At 36.1% G+C, this 23,497-nt stretch overlaps 1 pseudogene across 1 annotated transcript in view; it reads left to right on the plus strand.

The window, feature by feature from the left end:
- The window catches only part of LOC143224734 (TBC1 domain family member 9-like), a 77,058-nt pseudogene that overhangs the window by 16,818 nt on the left and 36,743 nt on the right, over positions 1–23,497 (plus strand). Inside the window, exons 7-15 of the transcript XR_013013422.1 lie at positions 683–748; positions 1,095–1,171; positions 3,903–4,028; positions 13,461–13,593; positions 15,400–15,519; positions 16,990–17,078; positions 18,463–18,515; positions 22,004–22,133; positions 23,099–23,207. The product of XR_013013422.1 is annotated as a TBC1 domain family member 9-like (transcript). The remainder of the gene's footprint in view (positions 1–682; positions 749–1,094; positions 1,172–3,902; positions 4,029–13,460; positions 13,594–15,399; positions 15,520–16,989; positions 17,079–18,462; positions 18,516–22,003; positions 22,134–23,098; positions 23,208–23,497) is intronic.

Here is a 23,497-nt window from a genome sequence, read left to right on the forward strand (position 1 = left end):
TTGGTCATCAGAGCTTTCAGTACTTAAACCTTGTGACTGATATGCACATTTAAGTGGTTTGATTATCTTGTGGTTCACGTTGTTGACCAAACTGTTTTTGTTAATTTTCTAGATTCGATAACATTTCCTTAATTTGAGTACTATGAAAACTTTCTTACCAAGTCTGATATCTTTAGGTTTGTTCTATTTAAAACAGTTTTAGTGGTACCAAGCAACTTACCAAGTCTGATATCTTTAGGTTTGTTCTATTTAAAACAGTTTTAGTGGTACCAAGTAACTTACCAAGTCTATCTTTAGGTTTGTTCTATTTAAAACAGTTTTAGTGGTACCAAGTAACTTACCAAGTCTTATATCTTTAGGTTTGTTCTATTTAAAACAGTTTTTATTGTATCAATAAACATGTGCATACAAAATGTTATTTTAACATTTTTTGTGAATTATGATAAAGTACAAACATATAGAAACTTGTTGAATAATGAACTGTTTAAAGATAAGTGAGAACAATGATTCAAGACTATTTTCTCCATACGTATCAATAACTTGTAGAAAAGAAAATTAAAAATACTGTATGGAAGTATGTTTAATAAAAACCACAATGGTACCTACATAGATATATTGAAGTGGTGAAATCAGATTTTCCTGCTTCTCTCTTTAAATGGCATTCATATATTTAATATTCCAGCATTTGGAGAGAAGTAACACTGTGTTCTTTCCTGAGAGTATCTGGGTGGCAACTAGAGAAAAAGAGGTAATGTTGGAGAATTATACTTGTGAATGATTTCTGAATTATGTTCCTGTTACTAGCTATAATGGAACCTTGAATTGTTGGTACATGCATAATATTTAATTATTCAGAAGCTAACCTTGTATTGTATGTTACATTTTATATTATTTAAACATTCTTGTCAACTACCAATCATTTCATTGTTATGGCATTTATAACATTAAGGAACTTTTGTCAAATGTGTATTTAGATCTTGCTAAGTTATTATTAACCAGTGGTTTCTGTTGATTTAGAAACTGTAAAAAGAAGATATTGGTATTACATTTACATGAACTAAGGGTTCATTATGATTTGATTTTATATCCTGCAGTATTATTTCTCCATGTTTCTGAAGACTGGAGAGACCTTCAGACTGATGGAGCAGTTAGCCAATCTTGCCATGAAACAGTGAGTTTATTTATTCACCTTGTTATTAGGCCTTTTGTTGTACAGAAGAGTATTTGTGATATATGATAATACATTTCATCCACATCAGATTGTGTTTTATGGACTACTGGTCTACAAAAGACTACAGTGAAGTTCATATAATCTCCCTACAGTTCTCTCCTTATCAATAAGTGTTAATACCCATACCAGCCATTCTGAGATACAATCTCCTTACACTTTACTTTTTTTACAAGATGTTATGTAGATATTGGTTGTAATTATACTGATAATTTTACACTGCAGATATCCAATTATTGGAATACTAGTGTCATGTTTTGGATTTTTCTATAATTGTGGAATAAGAGAACATTGAAGTGGAAAGTATCTCTTCCTTTTTCATGAAGTTAGAAAATCACACAAGTTCAAGAAGTCTTGATAGAAATTAATAAAAAGCTGATATTCTAGAGTTTTTTTTATTAATTTCTTTCTTACTTGTTTATCTCTCACAATAAATAAGCAAATCACAACCTTTCAGTTGAATTGTAGCAAGCATTTCATGGCTTTCAACCTCTGTAGTCACAGACCGTGAGAATTACTGTGGACCAAAAACATTCCTTTATGAGATCCAAAAATAATTTGGTTCGATTCATAACTTCAGGTTTGCATGAAATTATTTATTTACTTCTTTTCATTGAGATCTACCACAACGTACTATAATGGAACTCTTGCTCATATGATACTGCAAAAACTTTTTTATTATGTGATGCGCAACCCTCAACTTTGGAAACTTTTCATCCTGTGTGTATGTAGATTTGCAGTAGGGGTCATGATATTTTTATTTTACCTCCATTTCCTTTCACAGAGAACTTTATTTTTTTTCCCATTTTCATAGTGCAAATATGAAGTCATGAATAAATCAAATACAGATATAATGTACTGGCTTCACGTGTTATCAGCTAGTTTGTAGTGATAAAACAACATACATTGGTGGTAGTAAGTAAATAATTTTATTAATTATGTGAAAAAAAGTTAAAAAATTAGATTATGTTCTAATTATTTTGAAATACAGCTAAGTCTACTAATTATAACTCTGCAGTCTTGAGGGTATTGTAAGATTATTTTGTCAAGAAATAAATGAATTAAGGTAAACAGAAGTGGGTTTTTTACTATTCATAAATAGGTGTCCTCCTTGGAGTGTAAACTAAGTATTGTAATATCAAAATATTTTTGAAGAATTATATACATAAACTGAATGTTTTCCACAAGAGATGTCCCTGAATATTGTGAACATAAACTGAACGTTGACTTGTAGAGATGTCCTTGAAGGATTGTATACATAAACTGAATGTTGTCCTGTAGAGATGTCCTTGAAGGATTGTATACATAAACTGAATGTTGTCCTGTAGAGATGTCCTTGAAGGATTGTATACATAAACTGAATGTTTTCCTGATGAAATATTCTTGAAGGATTGTATATATAAATTTAACATTATCCTGTAGAGATGTCCATGAAGGTTGTGTACATGAACTAAATTTGTATCCCTATGAAGTTAATAGAATATGCCACATTTCTTAAAATTATATATTACTATGGAAGTAACTGTTCGTTTTCGTCTTTTCAAATTTAAATGATATATTGTTCAGGACTTACGTCTTAATGACAAATTGTTGTATCAAAAGCTCGTTATAAATTTATCCTAGTGGTGGTTAATAACTATCTCCCTGTATTTTTAGTTCACAAAATGGAAAATAAAGTTAACATGTGTGACTTGCGTGTGGTATTGTTTACCTCCTTAGTCTTAAGATCATATATTAAGACAGAGAAATCATGCAGAATTCTTCATAGCATAATTTCTTGTCTACAAGTTTGTGTCAAAAGGACAATTAAAACAACAGTAACTGTGTACATTTATACTGCAGTGTGGAGAAACTTGCAAAGTGGCACAGTGTTAGTGATTTTTTTGGAAAAACAATGTCTGTAATCAGTTATGATATAAAGAACATCTTCCCATCCATAATCAGTGACCACACAAAGGACTCCTTATTCCACAATGTCCATAATCAGTGACCACATACTTGGTATGTTTCACCACGTTATTCAGAAAGATTGTATTTACCTAGTGTCATGAAACATTTGTAAGCCATACTTCAGTCATTAATAATTATGTACTTTAAAATTATAAAGTTTAACATTTATTTATATTTTAATAATTTTATTAGAAGTGAAACCAAAGTATTTTCAATAACTTTCTAAAACTTGTATATTTATAAAAATGCTGCCAGTTTAACATATGTAGTAACTAAGATGAACTAAAGTAGTAGTAGGGTATGTTTTTATGCATCTGTTCGACTACCAGATGTATACGCTTTGCTGCTAATTAATCAAATGTCAAAAGTTGAAGTCTGATAAAGACTGAAATGAGTTAGTAAAACATATCTTTGGGTGCATAAGTCTGGATTGTGTCAAAGGTATACAAGCTATTGTATAGTTGTATAAGCTTTGATCAAACGTCAGGTTTTAACTCCTGAAGATGGTGGTGAAAGAACACTGAAACATTGAGGTATTATAGGGTTGGTCCCTGATTTAATAAATCATTTATTAAACAACTATTACAACATTGTAGTCTTTTTAATTGAATGTATATATTTAGCAAAAGTGTCTTTTTAACTTGTTGAAATTAATATCATAAGGGGTTTAATTCAGTGTGATTAAATTTATGGTCATGTTCTTCACTTCTGTCTCCTTTTCTAGGTTGATATGTGAAGAAACTTTTCAGGCAGACAAAGATTTGGCCCAAAAGTCCAGTAGAAATGTGCCAAAAAAGCCATCTTATTTAAAGAGAGATCTGGATGCTCGAGCCCACAGTGAAGCTTACAGGTTAGTCAAACAATTTAGTGGTAACATTTAGGGGTAGCTTAAAGCTTACAAGCTAATCATACAATTTGGTGGTGACATTTTGGGGTAGCTTAAAGCTTACTACGGTTTAATCATACAATTTAGTGGTGACATTTTGGGGTAGCTTAAAGCTTACAACGGTTTAATCATACAATTTAGTGGTAACATTTTGGGGTAGCTTAAAGCTTACAAGTTAGTCAAACAATTTAGTGGTGACATTTTGGAGTAGTTTTAAACTTACAGATTAGTCAAACAATGGTGACATTTTGGGGTAGCTTAAAGCTCACAGGTTAGTCAAACAATTTAGTATTAACATTTTGGGGTAGCTTAAAGCTTACTACAATTTAATCATATAATTTAGTGGTAACATTTTGGAGTAGCTTAAAGCTTACAAGCTAATCATACAATTTAGTGGTGACATTTTGGGGTAGCTTAAAGCTTACTACGGTTTAATCATACAATTTAGTGGTGACATTTTGGGGTAGCTTAAAGCTTACAACGGTTTAATCATACAATTTAGTGGTAACATTTTGGGGTAGCTTAAAGCTTACAAGTTAGTCAAACAATTTAGTGGTGACATTTTGGAGTAGTTTTAAACTTGCAGATTAGTCAAACAATGGTGACATTTTGGGGTAGCTTAAAGCTCACAGGTTAGTCAAACAATTTAGTATTAACATTTTGGGGTAGCTTAAAGCTCACAGGCTAGTCAAACAATTTAGTATTAACATTTTGGGGTAGCTTAAAGCTCACAGGCTAGTCAAACAATTTAGTATTAACATTTTGGAGTAGCTTAAAGGTCACAGGTTAGTCAAACAATTTAGTATTAACATTTTGGAGTAGCTTAAAGCTCGCAGGTTAGTCAAACAATTTAGTATTAACATTTTGGGGTAGCTTAAAGCTCACAGGCTAGTCAAACAATTTAGTATTAACATTTTGGGGTAGCTTAAAGCTTACAGATTAGTCAAACAATGGTGACATTTTGGGGTAGCTTAAAGCTTACAGGTTAGTCAAATAATTTAGTGGTGACATTTAGGGGTAGCTTAAAGCTTACTACAGGTAAGTCATACAATTTAGTATTAACATTTTGGGTAGCTTGAAGCTTAGATTATATTTATAATAGGTATTAAAATATTCATTAAAATTGAGGTTTATACTGTTGCTGGTTTTTAAAAATGTTAATATGCTAATAAAAGTGAATATTTTTCTGGCAAATTTTATGAAATCTTTCCAGGATATATCAGTCCACTACTTTATGGAAAAAACTTCTTTGAGAAAAAAACCTTTAAATAATTGTAGTAAAGGTGAATTATACCAGGAATAACTTCTGAACTCTCTTGCTTTGTTTGTGTGTATTTCAGCTAAAGTTACATGTCTGTTCAGAAATTTAAAAAGTTGACTCATGATGTACATACAGATGTGTGTGTATTTATTGAATAAACTAAACTGTTCATGTTGTGATAAATGTTTTCTCTTGACGCTGTGAAGTGTAAGGCTCTTTATGTTACTTTTTCTTGTGCAACCCACTTTTTTAGTGTTGTTGACTGCTGTAAGAGAAACTTTATATCCTTCAAAGCTATGAAACAGTCACACAGACAGTAAGATAACTTCACACACTTCATAGCTATGAAACAGTCACACAGACAGTAAGATAACTTCACACACTTCATAGCTGTGACACAGTCACACAGACAGTAAGAGACACTTTACATGCTTGGTAACTGTGAAACAGTCACACAGACAGTAAGATAACTTCACACACTTCATAGCTGTGAAACAGTCACACAGACAGTAAGAGACACTTCACACACTTCATAGCTGTGAAACAGTCACACAGACAGTAAGAGACACTTTACATGCTTGGTAACTGTGAAACAGTTACACAGACAGTAAGATAACTTCACACACTTCATAGCTGTGAAACAGTCACACAGACAGTAAGAGACACTTCACACACTTCATAGCTGTGAAACAGTCACACAGACAGTAAGAGACACTTCACACACTTCATAGCTGTGAAACAGTCACACAGACAGTAAGAGACACTTCACACACTTCATAGCTGTGAAACAGTCACACAGACAGTAAGAGACACTTCACACACTTCATAGCTGTGAAACAGTCACACAGACAGTAAGAGACACTTTACATGCTTGGTAACTGTGAAACAGTCACACAGACAGTAAGATAACTTCACACACTTCATAGCTATGAAACAGTCACACAGACAGTAAGATAACTTCACACACTTCATAGCTGTGACACAGTCACACAGACAGTAAGAGACACTTTACATGCTTGGTAACTGTGAAACAGTCACACAGACAGTAAGATAACTTCACACACTTCATAGCTGTGAAACAGTCACACAGACAGTAAGAGACACTTCACACACTTCATAGCTGTGAAACAGTCACACAGACAGTAAGAGACACTTCACACACTTCATAGCTGTGAAACAGTCACACAGACAGTAAGAGACACTTTACATGCTTGGTAACTGTGAAACAGTTACACAGACAGTAAGAGACACTTCACACACTTCATAGCTGTGAAACAGTCACACAGACAGTAAGAGACACTTCACACACTTCATAGCTGTGAAACAGTCACACAGACAGTAAGAGACACTTCACACACTTCATAGCTGTGAAACAGTCACACAGACAGTAAGAGACACTTCACACACTTCATAGCTGTGAAACAGTCACACAGACAGTAAGAGACACTTCACACACTTCATAGCTGTGAAACAGTCACACAGACAGTAAGAGACACTTCACACACTTCATAGCTGTGAAACAGTCACACAGACAGTAGGATAACTTCACACACTTCATAGCTGTGAAACAGTCACACAGACAGTAAGAGACACTTCACACACTTCACAGCTGTGAAACAGTCACACAGACAGTAGGATAACTTCACACACTTCATAGCTGTGAAACAGTCACACAGACAGTAAGAGACACTTCACACACTTCACAGCTGTGAAACAGTCACACAGACAGTAAGAGACACTTTACATGCTTGGTAACTGTGAAACAGTCACACAGACAGTAAGAGACACTTCACACACTTCATAGCTGTGAAACAGTCACACAGACAGTAAGAGACACTTCACACACTTCATAGCTGTGAAACAGTCACACAGACAGTAAGAGACACTTCACACACTTCATAGCTGTGAAACAGTCACACAGACAGTAGGATAACTTCACACACTTCACAGCTGTGAAACAGTCACACAGACAGTAGGATAACTTCACACACTTCACAGCTGTGAAACAGTCACACAGACAGTAAGAGACACTTCACACACTTCACAGCTGTGAAACAGTCACACAGACAGTAAGAGACACTTCACACACTTCACAGCTGTGAAACAGTCACACAGACAGTAAGAGACACTTCACACACTTCACAGCTGTGAAACAGTCACACAGACAGTAAGAGACACTTCACACACTTCACAGCTGTGAAACAGTCACACAGACAGTAAGAGACACTTCACACACTTCACAGCTGTGAAACAGTCACACAGACAGTAAGAGACACTTCACACACTTCACAGCTGTGAAACAGTCACACAGACAGTAAGAGACACTTCACACACTTCACAGCTGTGAAACAGTCCACACAGACAGTAAGAGACACTTCACACACTTCACAGCTGTGAAACAGTCACACAGACAGTAAGAGACACTTCACACACTTCACAGCTGTGAAACAGTCACACAGACAGTAAGAGAGACTTCACACACTTCACAGCTGTGAAACAGTCACACAGACAGTAAGAGACACTTCACACACTTCACAGCTGTGAAACAGTCACACAGACAGTAAGAGACACTTCACACACTTCACAGCTGTGAAACAGTCACACAGACAGTAAGAGACACTTCACACACTTCACAGCTGTGAAACAGTCACACAGACAGTAAGAGACACTTCACACACTTCACAGCTGTGAAACAGTCACACAGACAGTAAGAGACACTTCACACACTTCACAGCTGTGAAACAGTCACACAGACAGTAAGAGACACTTCACACACTTCACAGCTGTGAAACAGTCACACAGACAGTAAGAGACACTTCACACACTTCACAGCTGTGAAACAGTCACACAGACAGTAAGAGACACTTCACACACTTCACAGCTGTGAAACAGTCACACAGACAGTAGTAGAGACACTTCACACACTTCACAGCTGTGAAACAGTCACACAGACAGTAAGAGACACTTCACACACTTCACAGCTGTGAAACAGTCACACAGACAGTAAGAGACACTTCACAGCTGTGAAACAGTCACACAGACAGTAAGAGACACTTCACAGCTGTGAAACAGTCACACAGACAGTAAGAGACACTTCACAGCTGTGAAACAGTCACACAGACAGTAAGAGACACTTCACAGCTGTGAAACAGTCACACAGACAGTAAGAGACACTTCACAGCTGTGAAACAGTCACACAGACAGTAAGAGACACTTCACAGCTGTGAAACAGTCACACAGACAGTAAGAGACACTTCACAGCTGTGAAACAGTCACACAGACAGTAGAGACACTTCACAGCTGTGAAACAGTCACACAGACAGTAAGAGACACTTCACAGCTGTGAAACAGTCACACAGACAGTAAGAGACACTTCACAGCTGTGAAACAGTCACACAGACAGTAAGAGACACTTCACAGCTGTGAAACAGTCACACAGACAGTAAGAGACACTTCACAGCTGTGAAACAGTCACACAGACAGTAAGAGACACTTCACAGCTGTGAAACAGTCACACAGACAGTAAGAGACACTTCACAGCTGTGAAACAGTCACACAGACAGTAAGAGACACTTCACAGCTGTGAAACAGTCACACAGACAGTAGAGACACTTCACAGCTGTGAAACAGTCACACAGACAGTAAGAGACACTTCACAGCTGTGAAACAGTCACACAGACAGTAAGAGACACCTCACAGCTGTGAAACAGTCACACAGACAGTAAGAGACACTTCACAGCTGTGAAACAGCCACACAGACAGTAAGAGACACTTCACAGCTGTGAAACAGCCACACAGACAGTAAGAGACACCTCACAGCTGTGAAACAGTCACACAGACAGTAAGAGACACTTCACAGCTGTGAAACAGTCACACAGACAGTAAGAGACACTTCACAGCTGTGAAACAGTCACACAGACAGTAAGAGACACTTCACAGCTGTGAAACAGTCACACAGACAGTAAGAGACACTTCACAGCTGTGAAACAGTCACACAGACAGTAAGAGACACTTTACATGCTTGGTAACTGTGAAACAGTTTCACAGACAGTAAGAGACACTTCACACACTTCATAGCTGTGAAACAGTCACACAGACAGTAAGAGACACTTCACACACTTCATAGCTGTGAAACAGTCACACAGACAGTAAGAGACACTTCACACACTTCATAGCTGTGAAACAGTCACACAGACAGTAAGAGACACTTCACACACTTCATAGCTGTGAAACAGTCACACAGACAGTAAGAGACACTTCACACACTTCATAGCTGTGAAACAGTCACACAGACAGTAGGATAACTTCACACACTTCATAGCTGTGAAACAGTCACACAGACAGTAAGAGACACTTCACACACTTCATAGCTGTGAAACAGTCCACACAGACAGTAGGGATAACTTCACACACTTCATAGCTGTGAAACAGTCACACAGACAGTAAGAGACACTTCACACACTTCACAGCTGTGAAACAGTCACACAGACAGTAAGAGACACTTTACATGCTTGGTAACTGTGAAACAGTCACACAGACAGTAAGAGACACTTTACATGCTTGGTAACTGTGAAACAGTCACACAGACAGTAAGAGACACTTTACATGCTTGGTAACTGTGAAACAGTCACACAGACAGTAAGAGACACTTCACAGCTGTGAAACAGTCACACAGACAGTAAGAGACACTTTACATGCTTGGTAACTGTGAAACAGTCACACAGACAGTAAGAGACACTTCACACACTTCACAGCTGTGAAACAGTCACACAGACAGTAAGAGACACTTTACATGCTTGGTAACTGTGAAACAGTCACACAGACAGTAAGAGACACTTCACACACTTCATAGCTGTGAAACAGTCACACAGACAGTAAGAGACACTTCACACACTTCATAGCTGTGAAACAGTTACACAGACAGTAAGATCACTTCACACACTTCATAGCTGTGAAACAGTCACACAGACAGTAAGACACTTCACACACTTCATAGCTGTGAAACAGTCACACAGACAGTAAGACACTTCACACACTTCATAGCTGTGAAACAGTCACACAGACAGTAAGAGACACTTCACACACTTCACAGCTGTGAAACAGTCACACAGACAGTAAGAGACACTTCACACACTTCACAGCTGTGAAACAGTCACACAGACAGTAAGAGACACTTCACACACTTCACAGCTGTGAAACAGTCACACAGACAGTAAGAGACACTTCACAGCTGTGAAACAGTCACACAGACAGTAAGACACTTCACACACTTCACAGCTGTGAAACAGTCACACAGACAGTAAGATAACTTCACACACTTCACAGCTGTGAAACAGTCACACAGACAGTAAGAGACACTTCACACACTTCACAGCTGTGAAACAGTCCACACAGACAGTAAGTCACAGAGACACTACACACTTCACAGCTGTGAAACAGTCACACAGACAGTAAGAGACACTACACACACTTCACAGCTGTGAAACAGTCACACAGACAGTAAGAGACACTTCACACACTTCACAGCTGTGAAACAGTCACACAGACAGTAAGATAACTTCACACACTTCACAGCTGTGAAACAGTCACACAGACAGTAAGATAACTTCACACACTTCACAGCTGTGAAACAGTCACACAGACAGTAAGAGACACTTCACACACTTCACAGCTGTGAAACAGTCACACAGACAGTAAGAGACACTTCACACACTTCACAGCTGTGAAACAGTCACACAGACAGTAAGAGACACTTCACACACTTCACAGCTGTGAAACAGTCACACAGACAGTAAGAGACACTTCACACACTTCACAGCTGTGAAACAGTCACACAGACAGTAAGAGACACTTCACACACTTCACAGCTGTGAAACAGTCACACAGACAGTAAGAGACACTTCACACACTTCACAGCTGTGAAACAGTCACACAGACAGTAAGAGACACTTCACACACTTCACAGCTGTGAAACAGTCACACAGACAGTAAGAGACACTTCACACACTTCACAGCTGTGAAACAGTCACACAGACAGTAAGAGACACTTCACACACTTCACAGCTGTGAAACAGTCACACAGACAGTAAGAGACACTTCACACACTTCACAGCTGTGAAACAGTCACACAGACAGTAAGAGACACTTCACACACTTCACAGCTGTGAAACAGTCACACAGACAGTAAGAGACACTTCACACACTTCACAGCTGTGAAACAGTCACACAGACAGTAAGAGACACTTCACACACTTCACAGCTGTGAAACAGTCACACAGACAGTAAGAGACACTTCACACACTTCACAGCTGTGAAACAGTCACACAGACAGTAAGAGACACTTCACACACTTCACAGCTGTGAAACAGTCACACAGACAGTAAGAGACACTTCACACACTTCACAGCTGTGAAACAGTCACACAGACAGTAAGAGACACTTCACACACTTCACAGCTGTGAAACAGTCACACAGACAGTAAGAGACACTTCACACACTTCACAGCTGTGAAACAGTCACACAGACAGTAAGAGACACTTCACACACTTCACAGCTGTGAAACAGTCACACAGACAGTAAGAGACACTTCACACACTTCACAGCTGTGAAACAGTCACACAGACAGTAAGAGACACTTCACACACTTCACAGCTGTGAAACAGTCACACAGACAGTAAGAGACACTTCACACACTTCACAGCTGTGAAACAGTCACACAGACAGTAAGAGACACTTCACACACTTCACAGCTGTGAAACAGTCACACAGACAGTAAGAGACACTTCACACACTTCACAGCTGTGAAACAGTCACACAGACAGTAAGAGACACTTCACACACTTCACAGCTGTGAAACAGTCACACAGACAGTAAGAGACACTTCACACACTTCACAGCTGTGAAACAGTCACACAGACAGTAAGAGACACTTCACACACTTCACAGCTGTGAAACAGTCACACAGACAGTAAGAGACACTTCACACACTTCACAGCTGTGAAACAGTCACACAGACACTAAGAGACACTTCACAGCTGTGAAACAGTCACACAGACACTAAGAGACACTTCACAGCTGTGAAACAGTCACACAGACACTAAGAGACACTTCACAGCTGTGAAACAGTCACACAGACAGTAAGAGACACTTCACAGCTGTGAAACAGTCACACAGACAGTAAGAGACACTTCACAGCTGTGAAACAGTCACACAGACAGTAAGAGACACTTCACAGCTGTGAAACAGTCACACAGACAGTAAGAGACACTTCACAGCTGTGAAACAGTCACACAGACAGTAGAGACACTTCACAGCTGTGAAACAGTCACACAGACAGTAAGAGACACTTCACAGCTGTGAAACAGTCACACAGACAGTAAGAGACACTTCACAGCTGTGAAACAGTCACACAGACAGTCTTCACACAGTCAGACAGTAAGAGACACTTCACAGCTGTGAAACAGTCACACAGACAGTAAGAGACACTTCACAGCTGTGAAACAGTCACACAGACAGTAAGAGACACTTCACAGCTGTGAAACAGTCACACAGACAGTAAGAGACACTTCACAGCTGTGAAACAGTCCCACAGACAGTAAGAGACACTTCACAGCTGTGAAACAGTCCCACAGACAGTAAGAGACACTTCACAGCTGTGAAACAGTCCCACAGACAGTAAGAGACACTTCACAGCTGTGAAACAGTCCCACAGACAGTAAGAGACACTTCACAGCTGTGAAACAGTCACACAGACAGTAAGAGACACTTCACAGCTGTGAAACAGTCACACAGACAGTAAGAGACACCTCACAGCTGTGAAACAGTCACACAGACAGTAAGAGACACTTCACAGCTGTGAAACAGTCACACAGACAGTAAGAGACACTTCACAGCTGTGAAACAGTCACACAGACAGTAAGAGACACTTCACACACTTGATAACTGCTTTCTGTGATGAGTTGATAGTTATACAAAGTTTTACTGGATTTTAAAAACAGTAATGTCAGACCACATGAACTTTTATTTGTTCACCAAGAAAGGCTTGTTATTATGGTTTTTAATCATATAACCTAATCTGTTGCGCTATGAGAAGATAATTCTTGTTTTCAGTACTTTTGTTGTTTTTACTTTTGCAGAATGACGTTTAGGTTGCCAAGAGATGAAAAACTTGATGGAAGCACCGAGTGTACTCTTTGGACTCCGTACAACAAACAGCATGTTTGGGGAAGACTTTTTATCTCTTGTAATTATATCTGCTTTGAAAGTCGAGTAAGCTAATTCTGAAGTTAAAAAGTTTATTTTCTTTCATTATTATTCACCATCATAATTCTCCATACTTTAATAATAGTACGTAATCCTCAGGTTGTAAGTAAAGAACAGTTTTAAATAGCATTTAGTAGACAGGTGTCATAAAGGAAAGAATTTAAAGTAGATTAAAAAAGCGTGACTGGTGAGTGTGATATGAATTCATAAATCTCAACTGGTGTGATGTGGATTACAGTTGCGTGGCTGGTAACTTGATGTTTAAAAAAGCCTGATTGGTATTTTTGATGGTGTTTTAAAAAGCTTGATTGGTATTTTTGATGGCATTTAAAAAGCCTGATTGGTATTTTTGATGACATTTAAAAAGCCTGATTGGTATTTTTGTTGGTGTTTTAAAAAGCTTGATTGATATTTTTGTTGGTGTTTTAAAAAGCTTGATTGATATTTTTGATGGTGTTTTAAAAAGCTTGATTGGTATTTTTGATGGAGTTTTAAAAAGCCTGATTGGTATTTTTGATGGTGTTTTAAAAAGCTTGGCTGGTAATTGTGATTTGTAAAAAGCTTGATTGGTATTTTTGATGGCGTTTTAAAAAGCTTGATTGGTATTTTTGTTGGTGTTTTAAAAAGCTTGGCTGGTAATTGTGATGTTTAAAAAGCTTGATTGATATTTTTGATGGGTGTTTAAAAAAGCCTGATTGGTATTTTTGATGGAGTTTTAAAAAGCCTGATTGGTATTTTTGATGGGTGTTTTAAAAAGCTTGACTGGTATTTAACAAAATATTTTTAATCATTAAAACATTAAAATATTGTAATTTTTATCTCTATATTGGTAAATTTTTATAACTTTGTTTCTTCAATTTCATTTTACTAATGAGGTTTTCACAGAAAGCCATTTGTTTTATCTTAATTATCCTGTTAGCATTAATTATATTTCAAAAATTGCTATTTGATACAATACTGAAAAGTTGAATTTTTAAATGTCATTTATCTGTATATAACTAAATTTGGGTGAATAACATTAAAGGTCATAGTTTTGTGTTAATTTAGGATTTTACACATTAAACTATTAAATTCAAAAACTACTCACTAGCATAATACTTCATAGTGATGTAGTTTTTAACCTTTATCAACAAGAATATGTTTACATGTCGAATAAACTAATTACCAAACATGATAGTATCAAAGTATTGTATATACATTATAACTGTACATTTTCAAGCTATAATAAAACATATTAACATGAAACAAAATGTGCTGCATATTTTTAAAAAGGATTCTAGGGTACAAGCTATAATGTGGGATTATAAAATGTATCTTAGGTTCTGGAGGTGACTGTAGAAATAGGACCCACATTACAGTGGGGATACACCATCTATCAGTTTTTTGTTTTTTTTGTTTCTTTTTACACTGATAGACAGTGTATCCCTACTGCAATGTGGGTTCTACTCTATAGTCACCTCCAAACCAGGGATACATTTTATAATCCCACGCTGTAACTTGTACCCTAGAATCTTTTTTTTTTTAATATGCAGTGTATTTTGTTTCAGGTTAATGTTATGTTTATGGTTTAAATATTTGTTCATAATATAATTAATCAGAGGTTGGGATGTGCTGTTTTTAATGCAGCCCTTCCTCTTGGTTGTATTTATTCATTTAGCTTGATTTGGATGTAATTATTTAATTTCACTATATATAAATAAATAACAAACTAGTTCAAAACGTGTCTGTATCAACTTAAATCAGGAGATAAAGGATAGTGTCAGGATGCATGTAAAACTGTTATAAGTTAGGAGTCTTTACTGTTTGTTTCAGGTTAAAAATTTGGTGTATGTAATCATTCCTTTGAGAGAAATTGCTCTGGTGGAGAAAGTTGACAGTAATTCATCAATGAATGTTTTGCAGGATGCACTGATACTGACGACAAACTCCAAAGTAAGGATAGAAACTCTGTTTCATTACTAGTCTCGGTGATTTCATGTACACTCTGTTTCATTACTAGTCTCAGTGATTTCATGTTATGAGTAAAAAAACTATTCTTTATCCTAAAAATCTCTTGCATAATCTCTAAAAACCTAAATACATTTCAAATATTTTATTTTCTATATGCTATGTAGGGTCTATCACTTAATGAATCTTATAACCATAAATATAAATTATGCTTTATTTTATTAGAATGACTACATATTATAACACAAATACAAATGTTTAGTCTAAGTAGTTTAAGTCTTGTAACTCTATATATTTATTATTTTTTATTATATTGGCCTTCCAGTCATTGCTACCTAACATTACATAACTTGTATTGATGCTGTACATGTGGGTTTATGTTATGTATCCAGTAATATATAACTGATCTTTTGTCTTCCCTGTGTTTTAGTGGGCTAGTAGTTTGTAATATAAAGTCACATTTAAAATATTATACATTGTATATATGTATATAGATTATTACTGTTTAGAAATTATTAAACTTAGTTCTCTTAAAATATAGAACAAGAAGTAAAGCAAACAGTTTTCTTCTGATGATGACCTTAGAACTCAGTTGTTGCTGGACATGTGTTGTTAAGGCTTTTAAAATTTCACACATGGAGGATATCAAACAAAATTTATTTTGTTTTATGTGTATACAGTTGAATAACCAAAACAACATAAATAACTGCACTGTAACTGTAGCTACTAAGGTGTATTTATATTTTAAAAAATATGAAACTTCAAGCAGACTAAATACAACCTATCTCATTGAAAACTTGGATTGAAAAATGTGGTAGCGTTTTTAAAGATTAAAATACCTGAGAAAACCACTCTGGGGACATTCTGAGCTGTTGATTGGTTACTTACATGTTATATACAGTAATAATAATGGAAAGAACTGGACATTGTTATTTATTCAGTACATAAGCCATTTCTCAGCAAAATAAAATATCTGAGGTTCTTATTTTATATCCTAGTTTGATAATACTAGTAATTTGAGTTTCTGATTTGTACAAAACTGTAAAAGTATTTTGACATCACAAACATCTAATTTTAAACTGCTGCATCCAGTATACCACATAACTCACTAAAATCTATGTAGTTGTGTTCTTTTAATATTCATTTTTGAATTACGATATTAACTGATATATAATATTGATGTTTGAATTACAATCTACAGTTTGATTCCAAATATTGATATAAATTTATAAAATAGTAGTTCAACCAAATTTTGAATGCAAGTCAACAAGCATGATGTGGCCTTTGACCCCTGACCCACTGTGTAAGGGTTAATAATGATTGAACCAGCTGATGCAACATTTATAACAAATATTTTGATTCACTACAGAAGAAAAGCTAAAAAATATTTAAAGTGTACAGTGTTAAATGTGTAACATTCATGAAATTATACCACCCCTGTTTTTGTTTCTCTAGGTAAATTTTCTCTTTGCACAGTTACCAGATAGAGATTTTTTACTAGAAAAAATCTCAGAGCTGCTGGCCAAAGTACCAGTGAATCACAGGTATGAACAGAAATATTTGAAACCAGCTGAAATAAAATCTTTGTCCTAAAATGATTCACTCAGTTTGAATTTAATTATTCTAACAGTTGGAAAAACAGTTTAAAATAACTTTTCTTTGCTGGAGTATAAATATATAATAATTACAAGTTTTTGTCTTAAAAATTTATTTTAACAAATGCTGTTTTCCAGGAAAGCACTGTTATTGCCAACAGATCTTTTGTCCTATGAGTTTGATTTTGTTAACCCTTTCATCACATAATTAGATCTCATGGTCAGTCCAGTAATTATCATTTCTCCATCAAAAGACATCGTAAAATAACAGCATATTTTGGTGTATTATATGATATATAAGACGCACTTACATTGCATATATTGATGTTATATCATCAGTGACTTACCTAAACAATACAATAAACAGCTGATATCTTTGTGCATGAGTGCCTTGTGTTGTCTTGTGTGCCAGTTAGGATCCCAGGTGAGAGATTGCATGTACTTACTTCCTGCTCATGCCCCAAGACATCAGCACACACAATGCCTGTTGGTTGATTCAAACATGTGGATGGTTGTTGCTTTCCAATGTGCAGAGGAAAAGTCAGTCTCTACTGTCAACAACATTTAATGTTCTATCAACTAATTGCTTTCAACGGTGAAAGTATGCTTTACCAAAATGATTGACATTATAAAGAGTAATTTCCTTAAAATTCCATATTACTTAGAGGTGTGGTAAATAAACTGGAAAAGATGAGACCTAGAGAGAAAATGTTATAATTATAATACTAGGAAAATTTAGTATTTTGTAGAACTATTTCCCTATAAATGTATATACTTGTGTACTGTTGAAATTTGTCTAACCAGCTACATATTTACTCATGTTCCATAATAAAGTACTTTTAATTACATTTTGAATGCAATATAGTGAAACTTCATGCACAAACAACATGCATATGAAACAGAAAAATTATGCCATTTGTCAAGAAAGAATAAGAAACATTATTTTAAAGAGAAAATGTCTAACAATGACTTCTAATGTTGTTAATAACTCTGTGTGTGAAGGTTAGGTGCTTATGTATAAATATAAAGGTGATTTTTATAAATATCTGTTTTTACTACTGACATTATTTATCCTTCTAGTTTTGTTGTCATTATTTGTTTAATGTCTGATACATGAGAAATTTCTGGTGATGTTTGAAGCTACTACATGAATTTTCTTTTGAAAATTATCAGTTGTACTTTGAGTAAATAGTATATTGTTTTTATATACATTTTTGGTGCACCAGTTTTTCAGTTTAGTTTTATTTTTTGTGTCTGTGGGTAAGAACATGTCTGTAAGTACTTATGTAGTCAACCTTGAAAAATAGTAACAAGTATTTCAATGGTTTTACAGACCAGCGACTAACTTCAAGGAAACGGGTACTGATGACCTTAGTGAAGACAGCAGTAAGTTATGAAGTATTCTATTGATTAAAGATCTGTTTAGTTCACAAATCTGTATTTCACACAACTTAAAATGTGTTCTTACAGCTCTTTTTCTCAGCAATTGTACAGAAATTTCAGCGTGATCACTCAGTTTTCTGTATTTCTCACTAAAGATTGTGAAAAAAAATGTACAGTAATGTTAATATTTGTACAATGTAACAACAGTGCTCTAGGATTCACACTTTTTAGTAGCTACCTTCTGTTGGTCTGCTCATTATGATAAGCTTTGTGCAAAGAATGGCTAAATTGGTCATAGGCCAAACATTTTGACAGACTTTCTAATGACCCTCTATTGTATATAGACAACAGGTATCAAAATTACATTTAAGCAGACTGAAGAAATAATGGTTTAGGTTGAGCTACAGATGGAGACCTGACAGAGATGTAGTTGTGAAGACGATTCTTCTTTCTTCTCCTGTAAGTACAGTTGGGGACCTGACAGAGATATAGTTGTAAAGACGATTCTTCTTTCTTTTCCTGTAAGTACAGTTGGGGACCTGACAGATGTAGTTGTAAAGACGATTCTTCTTTCTTCTGCTGTAAGCTACAATTGGGGACCTGACAGAGATGTAGTTGTAAAGACGATTCTTCTTTCTTCTGCTGTAAGCTACAGTTGGAGACCTGACAGATATGTACTTGTAAAGTCTATTCTTCTTTCTTCTGCTGTAAGCTACAGTTGAAGACCTGACAGAGATGTAGTTGTAAAGATGATTCTTCTTTCTTCTGCTGTAAGCTACAGTTGGAGACCTGACAGAGATGTAGTTGTAAAGACGATTCTTCTTTCTTCTGCAGTAAGCTACAGTTGGAGACCTGACAGATATGTAGTTGTAAAGACGATTCTTCTTTCTTCTGCTGTAAGCTACAGTTGGGGACCTGACAGAGATGTAGTTGTAAAGACGATTCTTCTTTCTTCTCCTGTAAGTACAGTTGGGGACCTGAAAGAGATGTAGTTGTAAAGATGATTCCTCTTTCTTCTCCTGTAAGTACAGTTGGGGACCTGACAGAGATGTAGTTGTAAAGATGATTCCTCTTTCTTCTCCTGTAAGTACAGTTGGGGACCTGACAGAGATGTAGTTGTAAAGAAAATTTTTCTTTCTTTTCCTGTAAGCTACAGTTGGAGACCTGACAGAGATGTAGTTGTAAAGATGATTCTTCTTTCTTTTCCTGTAAGCTACAGTTGGAGACCTGACAGAGATGTAGTTGTAAAGATGATTCTTCTTTCTTCTCCTGTAAGTACAGTTGGGGACCTGACAGAGATGTAGTTGTAAAGACAATTCTTCTTTCCTCTGCTGTAAGCTACAGTTGGAGACTTGACAGAGATGTAGTTCAAAGACGATTTTTCTTTCTTCTGCTGTAAGCTACAGTTGGAGACCTGACAGAGATGTATTTGTAAAGAGGATTCCTCTTTCTTCTCCTGTAAGTACAGTTGGAGACCTGACAGAGATGTAGTTGTAAAGATGATTCTTCTTTCTTCTGCTGTAAGCTGCAATTGGGGACCTGACAGAGATGTAGTTGTAAAGACGATTCTTCTGTCTTCTGCTGTAAGCTGCAGTTGGAGACCTGACAGATATATACTTGTAAAGACGATTCTTCTTTCTTCTCCTGTAAGCTACAGTTGGAGACCTGACAGATATATACTTGTAAAGACGATTCTTCTTTCTTCTCCTGTAAGTACAGTTGGGGACCTGACAGAGATGTAGTTGTAAAGACGATTCTTCTTTCTTCTCCTGTAAGCTACAATTGGAGACCTGACAGAGATGTAGTTGTAAAGAGGATTTCTCTTTCTTCTCCTGTAAGCTACAGTTGGAGACCTGACAGAGATGTAGTTGTAAAGACGATTCTTCTTTCTTCTGCTGTAAGCTACAGTTGGAGACCTGACAGAGATGTAGTTGTAAAGACGATTCTTCTTTCTTCTGCTGTAAGCTACAGTTGGGGACCTGACAGAGATGTAGTTGTAAAGACGATTCTTCTTTCTTCTGCTGTAAGCTACAGTTGGAGACTTGACAGAGATGTAGTTGTAAAGACGATTCTTCTTTCTTCTCCTGTAAGTACAGTTGGGGACCTGACAGAGATGTAGTTGTAAAGACGATTCTTCTTTCTTCTGCTGTAAGCTACAGTTGGAGACTTGACAGAGATGTAGTTGTAAAGACGATTCTTCTTTCTTCTGCTGTAAGCTACAGTTGGAGACCTGTCAGACATGTATTTGTAAAGATGATTCCTCTTTCTTCTGCTGTAAGCTACAGTTGGGGACCTGACAGAGATGTAGTTGTAAAGAGGATTCCTCTTTCTTCTCCTGTAAGCTACAGTTGGAGACCCGACAGAGATGTAGTTGTAAAGATGATTCCTCTTTCTTCTGCTGTAAGCTACAGTTGGAGATCTGACAGAGATGTAGTTGTAAAGATGATTCTTTTTTCTTCTGCTGTAAGCTACAGTTGGAGACCTGACAGATATGTAGTTGTAAAGACAATTCTTCTTTCTTCTGCTGTAAGCTACAGTTGGGGACCTGACAGAGATGTAGTTGTAAAGACGATTCTTCTTTCTTCTGCTGTAAGCTACAGTTGGGGACCTGACAGAGATGTAGTTGTAAAGACGATTCTTCTTTCTTCTGCTGTAAGCTACAGTTGGGGACCTGACAGAGATGTAGTTGTAAAGACGATTCTTCTTTCTTCTGCTGTAAGCTACAGTTGAAGACCTGACAGAGATGTAGTTCAAAGACGATTCTTCTTTCTTCTGCTGTAAGCTACAGTTGGAGACCTGACAGAGATGTAGTTCAAAGACGATTCTTCTTTCTTCTGCTGTAAGCTACAGTTGGAGACCTGACAGAGATGTAGTTGTAAAGACGATTCTTCTTTCTTTTGCTGTAAGCTACAGTTGGGGACCTGACAGAGATGTAGTTGTAAAGACAATTCTTGTTTCTTCTGCTGTAAGCTACAGTTGGAGACCTGACAGATGCAGTTGTAAAGATGATTCTTCTTTCTTTTGCTGTAAGCTACAGTTTGGGACCTGACAGAGATGTAGTTGTAAAGACAATTCTTGTTTCTTCTGCTGTAAGCTACAGTTGGAGACCTGACAGATATGTAGTTGTAAAGACGATTCTTCTTTCTTCTGCTGTAAGTTACAGTTGGAGACCTGACAGATATGTAGTTGTAAAGACGATTCTTCTTTAATTAACGTGTGAAGGTGAAGTGGTAGGAGAGGCTGTTAAACATTTGAATATTTTTATATTTCATGCTCATAAACATTTGTGATATCTTTTCAATTTCTTCTTCTAAAAAGACTATGGAATAAGAAAGGATATATTAAAAACATTCCATGTTTGAACTGATACGAATGTGAGTTTTTGAAATGTTTTTAAATTTACAAGCTTGTTTGTGTACAATAGACATTTGTAACGTTGCTTTGTGAGGATTAATTGTTTGGAAATCCTGTGTATCTAAATTTAACGATAGATCCATACGGTTCGTGGAATCCTCAGCCAGCATTGTCTACGTTATTTCCTGTTGAAATATCCAGTCACGTTGAAGCTGAGGAAGCCAAGAAACTTCATCTGTGGAATATTCATTTTGCTGAATATGGGAGGTTGGTATGTTGCATCTGGACAGATTTTGTCACTGGAGAATATAAGAGAGACAGTGAACAGAAATTCTCTAACTGTAACATTAGTTATTTTGGTTTATTGTTTTAATACTTTGTATATATTAATCTACCATAGATTGAATATCAACTCCACATACTTGTTAGAAATAAATAAAAACAGAAATGAAATTCCTGTTTTCATTCTGTCTGTTGTAACTTTTACAAGTTAGGTTAATATATGTTAAAGTTCCAATAGGCTAGGGCACACTACATTCTAAGAGTAGCCCAAGAGTTACAGGTGACTAACTGCTTTCTTTCTAGTTTTTCACTTATAAATTAGGGTCAGCTGGTACAGATAATCCTCGTATTAATTTGCACAAACTTGAAACTATGCTATCTGACAATTACCTGAACATACAAGCCTCTTGAGCACGATTATGAAACAACTCAAGCATCAACCTAGACTATACTAAGTTAAGAGACTTATTATTGATGTTCCTCCAGATATTGTGAAGAAATTGTCTGCACATTTTTTTATTGTGTTCTGAACACATTGTTCATACTGTTAAAATATTGTACTTTAGTGTTTGAAATTAGTTATGGAAGTAAAAGTTCCCCTAAATGTTTCACACCCTCTTTTAAAATTTCCCTCTGTCCTGATATGAAATTTGGCACATTAGTTAATATGTGTATCTGTGTATACAAAAAAAACTCGCAATTCTCTAAAAAATTTATAAAACTCTAACTTTTCAAGTAATAGTTGAGGAAATGTAATATTGTTTTTAATCTTTAATTGAGAGAAGTGTTCCAAACAACAATGAAAGTTTTTCTTCATTAAAGTTTTTAAATGTATAGCAGTTTTTTCTCAAGCATGTGATACTAATGTCTAATTGTATAAACATCTAATTTGAAATATCTGTTTTTATCAGTCTTTAAAAACACAAGAAAAATTACTATCTTTTGCACAGGGGGATCTGTTCATACAATAATTCCAGAGCTCAAGAACTGGTCCTTAAAGGAATACCTGACAAGCTTCGTGGAGAATTATGGATGCTGTACTCTGGAGCCATCAATGAGGTATTTGTTGAAAGTACATCTGTGGTTTAACAAAGTATAAGGTATATAGTGAAAACACATCTGCAGTTCAAGTAAGTACGAGGTACTTGTTGAAAGCACGCCTGAGGTATGAGTAGGCATTCAGTAGGTCAGAATTCATGCACTAGTGCAGTGTTTACAAAACCAGTGCAGATCCATCACAACCATTCTGCCAGTCTGCACGATTTAACAAAAACTGGCAGAATGTTCATACGTAAGTCTTAATAAACCTTCATTGTGCTTGCAATTTATTGGTTTTTGAAGGTTTAGGA

The sequence above is a fragment of the Tachypleus tridentatus genome, chromosome 9 (assembly GCF_004210375.1).
Source record: "Tachypleus tridentatus isolate NWPU-2018 chromosome 9, ASM421037v1, whole genome shotgun sequence".
Taxonomy (NCBI): domain Eukaryota; kingdom Metazoa; phylum Arthropoda; class Merostomata; order Xiphosura; family Limulidae; genus Tachypleus; species Tachypleus tridentatus.